This window comes from Oncorhynchus masou, chromosome 15 (assembly GCF_036934945.1).
Source record: "Oncorhynchus masou masou isolate Uvic2021 chromosome 15, UVic_Omas_1.1, whole genome shotgun sequence".
Lineage (NCBI taxonomy): Eukaryota > Metazoa > Chordata > Actinopteri > Salmoniformes > Salmonidae > Oncorhynchus > Oncorhynchus masou.
The window spans coordinates 14,314,722-14,331,386 of NC_088226.1; positions in this window are offsets into that span (position 1 = coordinate 14,314,722).

Genomic DNA, 16,665 nt, shown 5'->3' on the forward strand with positions numbered 1-16,665 from the left:
CTAGGGTTAGGGTTGAGGATTAGTGTTGAACCGGGATGTGGACAAGAAGCTAGGGTTAGGGTTGAGGATTAGTGTTGAACTGGGATGTGGAAAAGAAGCTAGGGTTAAGGTTGAGGAGTAGTGTTGAACCGGGATGTGGACAAGAAGCTAGGGTTAGGGTTGAGGATTAGTGTGGAACCGGGAAGTAGACAAGAAGCTAGGGTTAGGGTTGAGGATTAGTGTTGAACCGGGATGTGGACAAGAAGCTAGGGTTAGGGTTGAGGATTAGTGTTGAACCGGGATGTGGACAAGAAGCTAGGGTTAGGGTTGAGGATTAGTGTTGAACCGGGATGTGGACAAGAAGCTAGGGTTAGGGTTGAGGATTAGTGTTGAACCGGGATGTGGACAAGAAGCTAGGGTTAGGGTTGAGGATTAGTGTTGAACCGGGATGTGGACAAGAAGCTAGGGTTAAGGTTGAGGATTAGTGTTGAACCGGGATGTGGACAAGAAGCTAGGGTTAGGGTTGAGGATTAGTGTTGAACCGGGATGTGGACAAGAAGCTAGGGTTAGGGTTGAGGATTAGTGTGGAACCGGGAAGTAGACAAGAAGCTAGGGTTAGGGTTGAGGATTAGTGTTGAACCGGGATGTGGACAAGAAGCTAGGGTTAGTGTTGAGGATTAGTGTTGAACCGGGATGTGGACAAGAAGCTAGGGTTAGGGTTGAGGATTAGTGTTGAACCGGGATGTGGACAAGAAGCTAGGGTTAGGGTTGAGGATTAGTGTTGAACCGGGATGTGGACAAGAAGCTAGGGTTAGGGTTGAGGATTAGTGTTGAACCGGGATGAGAACAAGAAGCTAGGGTTAAGGTTGAGGATTAGTGTTGAACCCGGATGTGGACAAGAAGCTAGGGTTAGGGTTGAGGATTAGTGTGGAACCGGGAAGTAGACAAGAAGCTAGGGTTAGGGTTGAGGATTAGTGTTGAACCGGGATGTGGACAAGAAGCTAGGGTTAGGGTTGAGGATTAGTGTTGAACCGGGATGTGGACAAGAAGCTAGGGTTAGGGTTGAGGATTAGTTTTGAACCGGGATGTGGACAAGAAGCTAGGGTTACTGTTGAGGATTAGTGTTGAACCGGGAAGTAGACAAGAAGCTAGGGTTAGGGTTGAGGATTAGTGTTGAACTGGGATGTGGACAAGAAGCTAGGGTTAGGGTTGAGGATTAGTGTTGAACCGGGAAGTAGACAAGAAGCTAGGGTTAGGGTTGAGGATTAGTGTTGAACCTGGATGTGGACAAGAAGCTAGGGTTAGGGTTGAGGATTAGTGTTGAACCGGGATGTGGACAAAAAGCTAGGGTTAGGGTTGAGGATTAGTGTTGAACCGGGATGTGGACAAGAAGCTAGGGTTAGGGTTGAGGATTAGTGTTGAACCGGGATGTGGACAAGAAGCTAGGGTTAGGTTGAGGATTAGTGTTGAACCGGGAAGTAGACAAGAAGCTAGGGTTAGGGTTGAGGATTAGTGTTGAACTGGGATGTGGACAAGAAGCTAGGGTTAGGGTTGAGGATTAGTGTTGAACCGGGATGTGGACAAGAAGCTAGGGTTAGGGTTGAGGATTAGTGTTGAACCGGGAAGTAGACAAGAAGCTAGGGTTAGGGTTGAGGATTAGTGTTGAACTGGGAAGTAGACAAGAAGCTAGGGTTAGGGTTGAGGATTAGTGTTGAACCGGGATGTGGACAAGAAGCTAGGGTTAGGGTTGAGAATTAGTGTTGAACCGGGATGTAGACAAGAAGCTAGGGTTAGGGTTGAGGATTAGTGTTGAACCGGGATGTGGACAAGAAGCTAGGGTTAGGGTTGAGGATTAGTGTTGAACCGGGAAGTAGACAAGAAGCTAGGGTTAGGGTTGAGGATTAGTGTTGAACTGGGATGTGGACAAGAAGCTAGGGTTAGGGTTGAGGATTAGTGTTGAACCGGGAAGACAAGAAGCTAGGGTTAGGGTTGAGGATTAGTGTTGAACCGGGATGTGACAAGAAGCTAGGGTTAGGGTTGAGGATTAGTGTTGAACCTGGATGTGGACAAGAAGCTAGGGTTAGGGTTGAGGATTAGTGTTGAACCGGGAAGTAGACAAGAAGCTAGGGTTAGGGTTGAGGATTAGTGTTGAACTGGGATGTGGACAAGAAGCTAGGGTTAGGGTTGAGGATTAGTGTTGAACCGGGAAGTAGACAAGAAGCTAGGGTTAGGGTTGAGGATTAGTGTTGAACCGGGATGTGGACAAGAAGCTAGGGTTAGGGTTGAGGATTAGTGTTGAACCGGGAAGTAGACAAGAAGCTAGGGTTAGGGTTGAGGATTAGTGTTGAACTGGGATGTGGACAAGAAGCTAGGGTTAGGGTTGAGGATTAGTGTTGAACCGGGATGTGGACAAGAAGCTAGGGTTAGGGTTGAGGATTAGTGTTGAACCGGGATGTGGACAAGAAGCTAGGGTTAGGGTTGAGGATTAGTGTTGAACCGGGATGTGGACAAGAAGCTAGGGTTAGGGTTGAGGATTAGTGTTGAACCGGGATGTGGACAAGAAGCTAGGGTTAGGGTTGAGGATTAGTGTTGAACCGGGATGTGGACAAGAAGCTAGGGTTAGGGTTGAGGATTAGTGTTGAACCGGGATGTGGACAAGAAGCTAGGGTTAGGGTTGAGGATTAGTGTTGAACCGGGAAGTAGACAAGAAGCTAGGGTTAGGGTTGAGGATTAGTGTTGAACCGGGATGTGGACAAGAAGCTAGGGTTAGGGTTGAGGATTAGTGTTGAACTGGGATGTGGACAAGAAGCTAGGGTTAGGGTTGAGGATTAGTGTTGAACCGGGAAGTAGACAAGAAGCTAGGGTTAGGGTTGAGGATTAGTGTTGAACTGGGATGTGGACGAGAAGCTAGGGTTAGGGTTGAGGATTAGTGTTGAACCGGGATGTGGACAAGAATCTAGGGTTAGGGTTGAGGATTAGTGTTGAACCGGGATGTGACAAGAAGCTAGGGTTAGGGTTGAGGATTAGTGTTGAACCGGGATGTGGACGAGAATCTAGGGTTAGGGTTGAGGATTAGTGTTGAACCGGGATGTGGACGAGAAGCTAGGGTTAGGGTTGAGGATTAGTGTTGAACCGGGATGTGGACAAGAAGCTAGGGTTAGGGTTGAGGATTAGTGTTGAACCGGATGTGGACAAGAAGCTAGGGTTAGGGTTGAGGATTAGTGTTGAACCGGGATGTGGACAAGAAGCTAGGGTTAGGGTTGAGGATTAGTGTTGAACCGGGATGTGGACAAGAAGCTAGGGTTAGGGTTGAGGATTAGTGTTGAACCGGGATGTGGACAAGAAGCTAGGGTTAGGGTTGAGGATTAGTGTTGAACCGGGATGTGGACAAGAAGCTAGGGTTAGGGTTGAGGATTAGTGTTGAACCGGGATGTGGACAAGAAGCTAGGGTTAGGGTTGAGGATTAGTGTTGAACCGGGATGTGGACAAGAAGCTAGGGTTAGGGTTGAGGATTGGTGTTGAACTGGGATGTGGACAAGAAGCTAGGGTTAGGGTTGAGGATTAGTGTTGAACCGGGATGTGGACAAGAAGCTAGGGTTAGAGTTGAGGATTAGTGTTGAACTGGGATGTGGACAAGAAGCTAGGGTTAAGGTTGAGGAGTAGTGTTGAACCGGGATGTGGACAAGAAGCTAGGGTTAGGGTTGAGGATTAGTGTGGAACCGGGAAGTAGACAAGAAGCTAGGGTTAGGGTTGAGGATTAGTGTTGAACCGGGATGTGGACAAGAAGCTAGGGTTAGGGTTGAGGATTAGTGTTGAACCGGGATGTGGACAAGAAGCTAGGGTTAGGGTTGAGGATTAGTGTTGAACCGGGAAGTGGACAAGAAGCTAGGGTTAGGGTTGAGGATTAGTGTTGAACCGGGCAGTGGACAAGAAGCTAGGGTTAGGGTTGAGGATTAGTGTTGAACCGGGATGTGGACAAGAAGCTAGGGTTAGGGTTGAGGATTAGTGTTGAACCGGGATGTGGACAAGAAGCTAGGGTTAGGGTTGAGGATTAGTGTTGAACCGGGATGTGGACAAGAAGCTAGGGTTAGGGTTGAGGATTAGTGTTGAACCGGGATGTGGACAAGAAGCTAGGGTTAGGGTTGAGGATTAGTGTTGAACCGGGATGTGGACAAGAAGCTAGGGTTAGGGTTGAGGATTAGTGTTGAACTGGGATGTGGACAAGAAGCTAGGGTTAGGGTTGAGGATTAGTGTTGAACCGGGATGTGGACAAGAAGCTAGGGTTAGGGTTGAGGATTAGTGTTGAACCGGGATGTGGACAAGAAGCTAGGGTTAGGGTTGAGGATTAGTGTTGAACCGGGAAGTGGACAAGAAGCTAGGGTTAGGGTTGAGGATTAGTGTTGAACCGGGATGTGGACAAGAAGCTAGGGTTAGGGTTGAGGATTAGTGTTGAACCGGGATGTGGACAAGAAGCTAGGGTTAGGGTTGAGGATTAGTGTTGAACCGGGATGTGGACAAGAAGCTAGGGTTAGGGTTGAGGATTAGTGTTGAACCGGGATGTGGACAAGAAGCTAGGGTTAGGGTTGAGGATTAGTGTTGAACCGGGATGTGGACAAGAAGCTAGGGTTAGGGTTGAGGATTAGTGTTGAACCGGGATGTGGACAAGAAGCTAGGGTTAGGGTTGAGGATTAGTGTTGAACCGGGATGTGGACAAGAAGCTAGGGTTAGGGTTGAGGATTAGTGTTGAACCGGGATGTGGACAAGAAGCTAGGGTTAGGGTTGAGGATTAGTGTTGAACCGGGATGTGGACAAGAAGCTAGGGTTAGGGTTGAGGATTAGTGTTGAACCGGGATGTGGACAAGAAGCTAGGGTTAGGTTGAGGATTAGTGTTGAACCGGGATGTGGACAAGAAGCTAGGGTTAGGGTTGAGGATTAGTGTTGAACCGGGATGTGGACAAGAAGCTAGGGTTAGGGTTGAGGATTAGTGTTGAACCGGGATGTGGACAAGAAGCTAGGGTTAGGGTTGAGGATTAGTGTTGAACCGGGATGTGGACAAGAAGCTAGGGTTAGGGTTGAGGATTAGTGTTGAACCGGGAAGTGGACAAGAAGCTAGGGTTAGGGTTGAGGATTAGTGTTGAACCGGGATGTGGACAAGAAGCTAGGGTTAGGGTTGAGGATTAGTGTTGAACCGGGATGTGGACAAGAAGCTAGGGTTAGGGTTGAGGATTAGTGTTGAACCGGGATGTGGACAAGAAGCTAGGGTTAGGGTTGAGGATTAGTGTTGAACCGGGATGTGGACAAGAAGCTAGGGTTAGGGTTGAGGATTAGTGTTGAACCGGATGTGGACAAGAAGCTAGGGTTAGGGTTGAGGATTAGTGTTGAACCGGGATGTGGACAAGAAGCTAGGGTTAGGGTTGAGGATTAGTGTTGAACCGGGATGTGGACAAGAAGCTAGGGTTAGGGTTGAGGATTAGTGTTGAACCGGGATGTGGACAAGAAGCTAGGGTTAGGGTTGAGGATTAGTGTTGAACCGGGATGTGGACAAGAAGCTAGGGTTAGGGTTGAGGATTAGTGTTGAACCGGATGTGGACAAGAAGCTAGGGTTAGGGTTGAGGATTAGTGTTGAACCGGGATGTGGACAAGAAGCTAGGGTTAGGGTTGAGGATTAGTGTTGAACCGGGATGTGGACAAGAAGCTAGGGTTAGGGTTGAGGATTAGTGTTGAACCGGGATGTGGACAAGAAGCTAGGGTTAGGGTTGAGGATTAGTGTTGAACCGGGATGTGGACAAGAAGCTAGGGTTAGGGTTGAGGATTAGTGTTGAACCGGGATGTGGACAAGAAGCTAGGGTTAGGGTTGAAAAGAAGAGGGTTAGTGTTGAACCGGGATGTGGACAAGAAGCTAGGGTTAGGGTTGAGGATTAGTGTTGAACCGGGATGTGGACAAGAAGCTAGGGTTAGGGTTGAGGATTAGTGTTGAACCGGGATGTGGACAAGAAGCTAGGGTTAGGGTTGAGGATTAGTGTTGAACCGGGATGTGGACAAGAAGCTAGGGTTAGGGTTGAGGATTAGTGTTGAACCGGGATGTGGACAAGAAGCTAGGGTTAGGGTTGAGGATTAGTGTTGAACCGGGATGTGGACAAGAAGCTAGGGTTAGGGTTGAGGATTAGTGTTGAACCGGGATGTGGACAAGAAGCTAGGGTTAGGGTTGAGGATTAGTGTTGAACCGGGATGTGGACAAGAAGCTAGGGTTAGGGTTGAGGATTAGTGTTGAACCGGGATGTGGACAAGAAGCTAGGGTTAGGGTTGAGGATTAGTGTTGAACCGGGATGTGGACAAGAAGCTAGGGTTAGGGTTGAGGATTAGTGTTGAACCAGGATGTGGACAAGAAGCTAGGGTTACTGTTGAGGATTAGTGTTGAACCGGGAAGTAGACAAGAAGCTAGGGTTAGGGTTGAGGATTAGTGTTGAACTGGGATGTGGACAAGAAGCTAGGGTTAGGGTTGAGGATTAGTGTTGAACCGGGAAGTAGACAAGAAGCTAGGGTTAGGGTTGAGGATTAGTGTTGAACCTGGATGTGGACAAGAAGCTAGGGTTAGGGTTGAGGATTAGTGTTGAACCGGGATGTGGACAAGAAGCTAGGGTTAGGGTTGAGGATTAGTGTTGAACCGGATGTGGACAAGAAGCTAGGGTTAGGGTTGAGGATTAGTGTTGAACCGGGATGTGGACAAGAAGCTAGGGTTAGGGTTGAGGATTAGTGTTGAACCGGGATGTGGACAAGAAGCTAGGGTTAGGGTTGAGGATTAGTGTTGAACCGGGATGTGGACAAGAAGCTAGGGTTAGGGTTGAGGATTAGTGTTGAACCGGGATGTGGACAAGAAGCTAGGGTTAGGGTTGAGGATTAGTGTTGAACCGGGATGTGGACAAGAAGCTAGGGTTAGGTTGAGGATTAGTGTTGAACCGGGATGTGGACAAGAAGCTAGGGTTAGGGTTGAGGATTAGTGTTGAACCGGGATGTGGACAAGAAGCTAGGGTTAGGGTTGAGGATTAGTGTTGAACCGGGATGTGGACAAGAAGCTAGGGTTAGGGTTGAGGATTAGTGTTGAACCGGGATGTGGACAAGAAGCTAGGGTTAGGGTTGAGGATTAGTGTTGAACCGGGATGTGGACAAGAAGCTAGGGTTAGGGTTGAGGATTAGTGTTGAACTGGGATGTGGAAAGAAGCTAGGGTTAGGTTGAGGATTAGTGTTGAACCGGGATGTGGACAAGAAGCTAGGGTTAGGGTTGAGGATTAGTGTTGAACCGGGATGTAGACAAGAAGCTAGGGTTAGGGTTGAGGATTAGTGTTGAACCGGGATGTGGACAAGAAGCTAGGGTTAGGGTTGAGGATTAGTGTTGAACCGGGATGTGGACAAGAAGCTAGGGTTAGGGTTGAGGATTAGTGTTGAACCGGGATGTGGACAAGAAGCTAGGGTTAGGGTTGAGGATTAGTGTTGAACCAGGATGTGGACAAGAAGCTAGGGTTAGGGTTGAGGATTAGTGTTGAACCGGGATGTAGACAAGAAGCTAGGGTTAGGGTTGAGGATTAGTGTTGAACCGGGATGTGGACAAGAAGCTAGGGTTAGGGTTGAGGATTAGTGTTGAACCGGGAAGTAGACAAGAAGCTAGGGTTAGGGTTGAGGATTAGTGTTGAACCTGGATGTGGACAAGAAGCTAGGGTTAGGGTTGAGGATTAGTGTTGAACCGGGATGTGGACAAAAAGCTAGGGTTAGGGTTGAGGATTAGTGTTGAACCGGGATGTGGACAAGAAGCTAGGGTTAGGGTTGAGGATTAGTTTTGAACCGGGATGTGGACAAGAAGCTAGGGTTACGGTTGAGGATTAGTGTTGAACCGGGAAGTAGACAAGAAGCTAGGGTTAGGGTTGAGGATTAGTGTTGAACTGGGATGTGGACAAGAAGCTAGGGTTAGGGTTGAGGATTAGTGTTGAACCGGGAAGTAGACAAGAAGCTAGGGTTAGGGTTGAGGATTAGTGTTGAACCGGAATGTGGACAAGAAGCTAGGGTTAGGGTTGAGGATTAGTGTTGAACCGGGATGTGGACAAGAAGAAGGGTAGGGTTAACCGGGTTGAGGATTAGTGTTGAACCGGGATGTGGAGTAACAAGAAGCTAGGGTTAGGGTTGAGGATTAGTGTTGAACCGGGATGTGGACAAGAAGCTAGGGTTAGGGTTGAGGATTAGTGTTGAACCGGGATGTGGACAAGAAGCTAGGGTTAGGGTTGAGGATTAGTGTTGAACCGGGAAGTGGACAAGAAGCTAGGGTTAGGGTTGAGGATTAGTGTTGAACCGGGATGTAGACAAGAAGCTAGGGTTAGGGTTGAGGATTAGTGTTGAACTGGGATGTGGACAAGAAGCTAGGGTTAGGGTTGAGGATTAGTGTTGAACCGGGATGTGGACAAGAAGCTAGGGTTAGGGTTGAGGATTAGTGTTGAACCGGGATGTGGACAAGAAGCTAGGGTTAGGGTTGAGGATTAGTGTTGAACCGGGATGTGGACAAGAAGCTAGGGTTAGGGTTGAGGATTAGTGTTGAACCGGGATGTGGACAAGAAGCTAGGGTTAGGGTTGAGGATTAGTGTTGAACCGGGATGTAGACAAGAAGCTAGGGTTAGGGTTGAGGATTAGTGTTGAACCGGGATGTGGACAAGAAGCTAGGGTTAGGGTTGAGGATTAGTGTTGAACCGGGATGTGGACAAGAAGCTAGGGTTAGGGTTGAGGATTAGTGTTGAACCGGGATGTGGACAAGAAGCTAGGGTTAGGGTTGAGGATTAGTGTTGAACCGGGATGTGGACAAGAAGCTAGGGTTAGGGTTGAGGATTAGTGTTGAACCGGGATGTAGACAAGAAGCTAGGGTTAGGGTTGAGGATTAGTGTTGAACTGGGATGTGGACAAGAAGCTAGGGTTAGGGTTGAGGATTAGTGTTGAACCGGAAGTAGACAAGAAGCTAGGGTTAGGGTTGAGGATTAGTGTTGAACCTGGATGTGGACAAGAAGCTAGGGTTAGGGTTGAGGATTAGTGTTGAACCGGGATGTGGACAAGAAGCTAGGGTTAGGGTTGAGGATTAGTGTTGAACCGGGAAGTGGACAAGAAGCTAGGGTTAGGGTTGAGGATTAGTTTTGAACCGGGATGTGGACAAGAAGCTAGGGTTACGGTTGAGGATTAGTGTTGAACCGGGAAGTAGACAAGAAGCTAGGGTTAGGGTTGAGGATTAGTGTTGAACTGGGATGTGGACAAGAAGCTAGGGTTAGGGTTGAGGATTAGTGTTGAACCGGGATGTAGACAAGAAGCTAGGGTTAGGGTTGAGGATTAGTGTTGAACCGGGATGTGGACAAGAAGCTAGGGTTAGGGTTGAGGATTAGTGTTGAACCGGGATGTGGACAAGAAGCTAGGGTTAGGGTTGAGGATTAGTGTTGAACCGGGATGTGGACAAGAAGCTAGGGTTAGGGTTGAGGATTAGTGTTGAACTGGGATGTGGACAAGAAGCTAGGGTTAGGGTTGAGGATTAGTGTTGAACCGGGATGTGGACAAGAAGCTAGGGTTAGGGTTGAGGATTAGTGTTGAACCGGGATGTGGACAAGAAGCTAGGGTTAGGGTTGAGGATTAGTGTTGAACCGGGATGTGGACAAGAAGCTAGGGTTAGGGTTGAGGATTAGTGTTGAACTGGGATGTGGACAAGAAGCTAGGGTTAGGGTTGAGGATTAGTGTTGAACCGGGATGTGGACAAGAAGCTAGGGTTAGGGTTGAGGATTAGTGTTGAACCGGGATGTGGACAAGAAGCTAGGGTTAGGTTGAGGATTAGTGTTGAACCGGGATGTAGACAAGAAGCTAGGGTTAGGGTTGAGGATTAGTGTTGAACCGGGATGTGGACAAGAAGCTAGGGTTAGGGTTGAGGATTAGTGTTGAACCGGATGTGGACAAGAAGCTAGGGTTAGGGTTGAGGATTAGTGTTGAACCGGGATGTGGACAAGAAGCTAGGGTTAGGGTTGAGGATTAGTGTTGAACCGGGATGTGGACAAGAAGCTAGGGTTAGGGTTGAGGATTAGTGTTGAACCGGGATGTGGACAAGAAGCTAGGGTTAGGGTTGAGGATTAGTGTTGAACCGGAAGTAGACAAGAAGCTAGGGTTAGGGTTGAGGATTAGTGTTGAACCGGGATGTGGACAAGAAGCTAGGGTTAGGGTTGAGGATTAGTGTTGAACCGGGATGTGGACAAGAAGCTAGGGTTAGGGTTGAGGATTAGTGTTGAACCGGGATGTGGACAAGAAGCTAGGGTTAGGGTTGAGGATTAGTGTTGAACCGGGATGTGGACAAGAAGCTAGGGTTAGGGTTGAGGATTAGTGTTGAACCGGGATGTGGACAAGAAGCTAGGGTTAGGGTTGAGGATTAGTGTTGAACCGGGATGTGGACAAGAAGCTAGGGTTAGGGTTGAGGATTAGTGTTGAACCGGGATGTGGACAAGAAGCTAGGGTTAGGGTTGAGGATTAGTGTTGAACCGGGATGTGGACAAGAAGCTAGGGTTAGAGTTGAGGATTAGTGTTGAACCGGATGTGGACAAGAAGCTAGGGTTAGAGTTGAGGATTAGTGTTGAACCGGGATGTGGACAAGAAGCTAGGGTTAGGGTTGAGGATTAGTGTTGAACCGGGATGTGGACAAGAAGCTAGGGTTAGGGTTGAGGATTAGTGTTGAACCGGGATGTGGACAAGAAGCTAGGGTTAGGGTTGAGGATTAGTGTTGAACCGGGATGTGGACAAGAAGCTAGGGTTAGGGTTGAGGATTAGTGTTGAACCGGGATGTGGACAAGAAGCTAGGGTTAGGGTTGAGGATTAGTGTTGAACCGGGATGTGGACAAGAAGCTAGGGTTAGGGTTGAGGATTAGTGTTGAACCGGGAAGTGGACAAGAAGCTAGGGTTAGAGTTGAGGATTAGTGTTGAACCGGATGTGGACAAGAAGCTAGGGTTAGAGTTGAGGATTAGTGTTGAACCGGGATGTGGACAAGAAGCTAGGGTTAGGGTTGAGGATTAGTGTTGAACCGGGATGTGGACAAGAAGCTAGGGTTAGGGTTGAGGATTAGTGTTGAACCGGGATGTGGACAAGAAGCTAGGGTTAGGGTTGAGGATTAGTGTTGAACCGGGATGTGGACAAGAAGCTAGGGTTAGGGTTGAGGATTAGTGTTGAACCGGGATGTGGACAAGAAGCTAGGGTTAGGGTTGAGGATTAGTGTTGAACCGGGATGTTGAGGATTAGTGTTGAACCGGGATGTGGACAAGAAGCTAGGGTTAGGGTTGAGGATTAGTGTTGAACCGGGATGTGGACAAGAAGCTAGGGTTAGGGTTGAGGATTAGTGTTGAACCGGGATGTGGACAAGAAGCTAGGGTTAGGGTTGAGGATTAGTGTTGAACCGGGATGTGGACAAGAAGCTAGGGTTAGGGTTGAGGATTAGTGTTGAACCGGGATGTGGACGAGAAGCTAGGGTTAGGGTTGAGGATTAGTGTTGAACCGGGATGTGGACAAGAAGCTAGGGTTAGGGTTGAGGATTAGTGTTGAACGATGTGGACAAGAAGCTAGGGTTAGGATTGAGGATTAGTGTTGAACCGGGATGTGGACGAGAAGCTAGGGTTAGGGTTGAGGATTAGTGTTGAACCGGGATGTGGACAAGAAGCTAGGGTTAGGGTTGAGGATTAGTGTTGAACCGGGATGTGGACAAGAAGCTAGGGTTAGAGTTGAGGATTAGTGTTGAACCGGATGTGGACAAGAAGCTAGGGTTAGGGTTGAGGATTAGTGTTGAACCGGGATGTGGACAAGAAGCTAGGGTTAGGGTTGAGGATTAGTGTTGAACCGGGATGTGGACAAGAAGCTAGGGTTAGGGTTGAGGATTAGTGTTGAACCGGGATGTGGACAAGAAGCTAGGGTTAGGGTTGAGGATTAGTGTTGAACTGGGATGTGGACAAGAAGCTAGGGTTAAGGTTGAGGATTAGTGTTGAACCGGGATGTGGACAAGAAGCTAGGGTTAGGGTTGAGGATTAGTGTTGAACCGGGATGTGGACAAGAAGCTAGGGTTAGGGTTGAGGATTAGTGTTGAACCGGGATGTGGACAAGAAGCTAGGGTTAGGGTTGAGGATTAGTGTTGAACCGGGATGTGGACAAGAAGCTAGGGTTAGGGTTGAGGATTAGTGTTGAACCGGGATGTGGACAAGAAGCTAGGGTTAGGGTTGAGGATTAGTGTTGAACCGGATGTGGACAAGAAGCTAGGGTTAGGGTTGAGGATTAGTGTTGAACCGGGATGTGGACAAGAAGCTAGGGTTAGGGTTGAGGATTAGTGTTGAACCGGGATGTGGACAAGAAGCTAGGGTTAGGGTTGAGGATTAGTGTTGAACCGGGATGTGGACAAGAAGCTAGGGTTAGGGTTGAGGATTAGTGTTGAACCGGGATGTGGACAAGAAGCTAGGGTTAGGGTTGAGGATTAGTGTTGAACCGGGATGTGGACAAGAAGCTAGGGTTAGGGTTGAGGATTAGTGTTGAACCGGGATGTGGACAAGAAGCTAGGGTTAGGGTTGAGGATTAGTGTTGAACCGGGATGTGGACAAGAAGCTAGGGTTAGGGTTGAGGATTAGTGTTGAACCGGGATGTGGACAAGAAGCTAGGGTTAGGGTTGAGGATTAGTGTTGAACCGGGATGTGGACAAGAAGCTAGGGTTAGGGTTGAGGATTAGTGTTGAACCGGGATGTGGACAAGAAGCTAGGGTTAGGGTTGAGGATTAGTGTTGAACCGGGATGTGGACAAGAAGCTAGGGTTAGGGTTGAGGATTAGTGTTGAACCGGGATGTGGACAAGAAGCTAGGGTTAGGGTTGAGGATTAGTGTTGAACCGGGATGTGGACAAGAAGCTAGGGTTAGGGTTGAGGATTAGTGTTGAACCGGGATGTAGACAAGAAGCTAGGGTTAGGGTTGAGGATTAGTGTTGAACCGGGATGTGGACAAGAAGCTAGGGTTAGGGTTGAGGATTAGTGTTGAACCGGGATGTAGACAAGAAGCTAGGGTTAGGGTTGAGGATTAGTGTTGAACCGGGATGTGGACAAGAAGCTAGGGTTAGGGTTGAGGATTAGTGTTGAACCGGGAAGTGTAGGGTTAGAGGATTAGTGTTGAACCGGGATGTGGACAAGAAGCTGGGTTAGGGTTGAGGATTAGTGTTGAACCGGGATGTGGACAAGAAGCTAGGGTTAGGGTTGAGGATTAGTGTTGAACCGGGATGTGGACAAGAAGCTAGGGTTAGGGTTGAGGATTAGTGTTGAACCGGAAGTAGACAAGAAGCTAGGGTTAGGTTGAGGATTAGTGTTGAACCGGGATGTGGACAAGAAGCTAGGGTTAGGGTTGAGGATTAGTGTTGAACCGGGATGTGGACAAGAAGCTAGGGTTAGGTTGAGGATTAGTGTTGAACCGGGATGTGGACAAGAAGCTAGGGTTAGGGTTGAGGATTAGTGTTGAACCGGGATGTGGACAAGAAGCTAGGGTTAGGGTTGAGGATTAGTGTTGAACCGGGATGTGGACAAGAAGCTAGGGTTAGGGTTGAGGATTAGTGTTGAACCGGGATGTGGACAAGAAGCTAGGGTTAGGGTTGAGGATTAGTGTTGAACCGGGATGTAGACAAGAAGCTAGGGTTAGGGTTGAGGATTAGTGTTGAACCGGGATGTGGACAAGAAGCTAGGGTTAGGGTTGAGGATTAGTGTTGAACCGGGATGTGGACAAGAAGCTAGGGTTAGGTTGAGGATTAGTGTTGAACCGGGATGTGGACAAGAAGCTAGGGTTAGGGTTGAGGATTAGTGTTGAACCGGATGTGGACAAGAAGCTAGGGTTAGGGTTGAGGATTAGTGTTGAACCGGAACAAGAAGCTAGGGTTAGGGTTGAGGATTAGTGTTGAACATGTGGACAAGAAGCTAGGGTTAGGGTTGAGGATTAGTGTTGAACCGGGATGTGGACAAGAAGCTAGGGTTAGGGTTGAGGATTAGTGTTGAACCGGGATGTGGACAAGAAGCTAGGGTTAGGGTTGAGGATTAGTGTTGAACCGGGATGTGGACAAGAAGCTAGGGTTAGGGTTGAGGATTAGTGTTGAACCGGGATGTGGACAAGAAGCTAGGGTTAGGGTTGAGGATTAGTGTTGAACCGGGATGTGGACAAGAAGCTAGGGTTAGGGTTGAGGATTAGTGTTGAACCGGGATGTGGACAAGAAGCTAGGGTTAGGGTTGAGGATTAGTGTTGAACCGGGATGTGGACAAGAAGCTAGGGTTAGGGTTGAGGATTAGTGTTGAACCGGGATGTGGACAAGAAGCTAGGGTTAGGGTTGAGGATTAGTGTTGAACCGGGATGTGGACAAGAAGCTAGGGTTAGGGTTGAGGATTAGTGTTGAACCGGGATGTAGACAAGAAGCTAGGGTTAGGGTTGAGGATTAGTGTTGAACCGGGATGTGGACAAGAAGCTAGGGTTAGGGTTGAGGATTAGTGTTGAACCGGGATGTAGACAAGAAGCTAGGGTTAGGGTTGAGGATTAGTGTTGAACCGGGATGTGGACAAGAAGCTAGGGTTAGGGTTGAGGATTAGTGTTGAACCGGGATGTGGACAAGAAGCTAGGGTTAGGGTTGAGGATTAGTGTTGAACCAAGGGATGTGGACAATGAAGCTAGGGTTAGGGTTGAGGATTAGTGTTGAACCGGGATGTGGACAAGAAGCTAGGGTTAGGGTTGAGGATTAGTGTTGAACCGGGATGTGGACAAGAAGCTAGGGTTAGGGTTGAGGATTAGTGTTGAACCGGGATGTAGACAAGAAGCTAGGGTTAGGGTTGAGGATTAGTGTTGAACCGGATGTGGACAAGAAGCTAGGGTTAGGGTTGAGGATTAGTGTTGAACCGGGATGTGGACAAGAAGCTAGGGTTAGGGTTGAGGATTAGTGTTGAACCGGGATGTGGACAAGAAGCTAGGGTTAGGTTGAGGATTAGTGTTGAACCGGAATGTGGACAAGAAGCTAGGGTTAGGGTTGAGGATTAGTGTTGAACCGGGATGTGGACAAGAAGCTAGGGTTAGGGTTGAGGATTAGTGTTGAACCGGGATGTGGACAAGAAGCTAGGGTTAGGAGGATTAGTGTTGAACCGGGATGTGGACAAGAAGCTAGGGTTAGGGTTGAGGATTAGTGTTGAACCGGGATGTGGACAAGAAGCTAGGGTTAGGGTTGAGGATTAGTGTTGAACCTGGATGTGGACAAGAAGCTAGGGTTAGGGTTGAGGATAAGTGTTGAACTGGGATAGGGACAAGAAGCTAGGGTTAGGGTTGAGGATTAGTGTTGAACCGGGATGTGGACAAGAAGCTAGGGTTAGGGTTGAGGATTAGTGTTGAACCGGGATGTGGACAAGAAGCTAGGGTTAGAGTTGAGGATTAGTGTTGAACCGGATGTGGACAAGAAGCTAGGGTTAGAGTTGAGGATTAGTGTTGAACCGGGATGTGGACAAGAAGCTAGGGTTAGGGTTGAGGATTAGTGTTGAACCGGGATGTGGACAAGAAGCTAGGGTTAGGGTTGAGGATTAGTGTTGAACCGGGATGTGGACAAGAAGCTAGGGTTAGGGTTGAGGATTAGTGTTGAACCGGGATGTGGACAAGAAGCTAGGGTTAGGGTTGAGGATTAGTGTTGAACCGGGATGTGGACAACAAGAAGCTAGGGTTAGGGTTGAGGATTAGTGTTGAACCGGGATGTGGACAGTAGACAGCTAGGGTTAGGGTTGAGGATTAGTGTTGAACTGGGATGTGGACAAGAAGCTAGGGTTAGGGTTGAGGATTAGTGTTGAACCGGGATGTAGACAAGAAGCTAGGGTTAGGGTTGAGGATTAGTGTTGAACCGGGATGTGGACAAGAAGCTAGGGTTAGGGTTGAGGATTAGTGTTGAACCGGGATGTGGACAAGAAGCTAGGGTTAGGGTTGAGGATTAGTGTTGAACCGGGATGTGGACAAGAAGCTAGGGTTAGGGTTGAGGATTAGTGTTGAACCGGGATGTGGACAAGAAGCTAGGGTTAAGCTAGGTTGAGGATTAGTGTTGAACCGGGATGTGGACAAGAAGCTAGGGTTAGGGTTGAGGATTAGTGTTGAACCAAGAAGGATGTTAGTGAACAAGAAGCTAGGGTTAGGGTTGAGGATTAGTGTTGAACCGGGATGTGGACAAGAAGCTAGGGTTAGGGTTGAGGATTAGTGTTGAACCGGGATGTGGACAAGAAGCTAGGGTTAGGGTTGAGGATTAGTGTTGAACCGGGATGTGGACAAGAAGCTAGGGTTAGGGTTGAGGATTAGTGTTGAACCGGGATGTGGACAAGAAGCTAGGGTTAGGGTTGAGGATTAGTGTTGAACCGGGATGTGGACAAGAAGCTAGGGTTAGGGTTGAGGATTAGTGTTGAACCGGGATGTAGACAAGAAGCTAGGGTTAGGGTTGAGGATTAGTGTTGAACCGGGATGTGGACAAGAAGCTAGGGTTAGGGTTGAGGATTAGTGTTGAACCGGGATGTGGACAAGAAGCTAGGGTTAGGGTTGAGGATTAGTGTTGAACCGGGAAGTGGACAAGAAGCTAGGGTTAGGGTTGAGGATTAGTGTTGAACCGGGATGTGGACAAGAAGCT